The sequence below is a fragment of the Amblyomma americanum genome, chromosome 1 (genome assembly GCF_052857255.1).
Source record: "Amblyomma americanum isolate KBUSLIRL-KWMA chromosome 1, ASM5285725v1, whole genome shotgun sequence".
Lineage (NCBI taxonomy): Eukaryota > Metazoa > Arthropoda > Arachnida > Ixodida > Ixodidae > Amblyomma > Amblyomma americanum.
In genome coordinates this window covers 304,349,319-304,350,869 of record NC_135497.1, presented here as the reverse complement: position 1 = coordinate 304,350,869, position 1,551 = coordinate 304,349,319, and positions in this window count along the sequence as shown.

Here is a 1,551-nt window from a genome sequence, read left to right as displayed (position 1 = left end):
AGGTGGTCGAAATTTCCGGAGCCCTTCACTACGGCGTCCCTCATAGCTTGAGTCGCTTTGGGACGTTAAACCCCCATTAACCAAACTAATTTGAACGATTGCTAACATTAACGAGTAAATGTAGTACACGCTGCAGCACATAGGACTCCTCGAGAACTTGGTGCAACACCCTGCTGTTGGAGCGCCTGTCGGGAGCATGCCCGCATTCGCAACACACATTTATTGTGACGTTTTAAAAGCGATAGCGTCGAAATGACGCAGCATACTTTGTAATTTTTTTCTCTAAAGCACTTGCCAACTGTTAACGAACGACTGCCTGGATAGTTATGGTGTAAAACAAGAAACGTTTTTCGGCAATTTTTGTTTAAACGCGCCACCCGGTAGCCCTTACCAAAGCTGACTGCCAGGTATCGCTGTTTTTAAAAGTAAATGTCAATGAAAATAACGTTTCATATTTTAACGTTCATGTGCTTCCATTTCCGAAAGCATTACGTACCTTGTAGCACGTTTTCGATGCACTCGTGAAGGCTGCAGGCTCGTTGTCCATAATATCTACATTTATGTGTTAATGAGATCCCCTGATCCCTCAGGTAGAGCCCACCTGACAGATGAGAATTTCCAACCATCCCCCTCTCCCTCCGTTCCCCTTCCCACGTGTAGGGTAGCACACAGAGCGCTGCCTAGTTAACCTCACTGCCTTTCTCCAACCATAACTGAAATTTAGCATAAATGACCTATGCGTTTTGGGTTGCAATAAGCCAACCACTGGATTCCTACACATACACAATGAAGACGATTTTTTTCTTTTTAGGCAGAAATGAGCCTGAAAAGGTTATGGTTTACGGGGGTTTAGCGTCCCAAAGCGACTCCGGCTATGAGGGACGCCGCAGTGGAGGGCTCCGGAATAATTTCGACCACCTGGGGTTCTTTAACGTGCACTGACATCGCACAGCACACGGGCCTCTAGAACTTCGCCTCCATCGAAATTCGACCGCCGCGGCCGGGATCGAACCCGCCTTTGCGCTTGTGTGGAAGACCTCGGGTCAGTGGCCGCAAACCATGGATTTAGGAAGAGGCAAGTGTCCCCAGGGAGCGATTCACATTCTTCCGTGTCTGTTGGATGCGCCACGACTCGAGTAGAAGCCTCCTGCGCGGGTTAGACGACCGCTTGATGCAAAGAAAATCGCGCTTTGCATCAAGCGGTCATGTCACGCCTTTCACGTATGGGATGAGTTGAGAAGTTCCAATCAATCCTGGTCACGGCACCAGTTGAACTTTCCAAATCCTTCTTTGATGGGATGGCCGGATTGGGCTGGTCGATTGGTTGCACGTCGCGAGGGGTGAATGATGGCGGCACGCTGGCCGGTGATCGAATATACACGGCGGTTAGCAGTACGAAGAGCCTTCAGGGCTTCGTCCGCTCGTCTGGCGGCACGTTGCCGGTTGGGGCAGCAATTCCAACTTCTCAAGACAAAACTTATTTAAGACGGGATTAAAATACAAGGCAGTGAGAATAATGCAGTTTAACGAAAAGGCTGTTTAAAAGCGGTC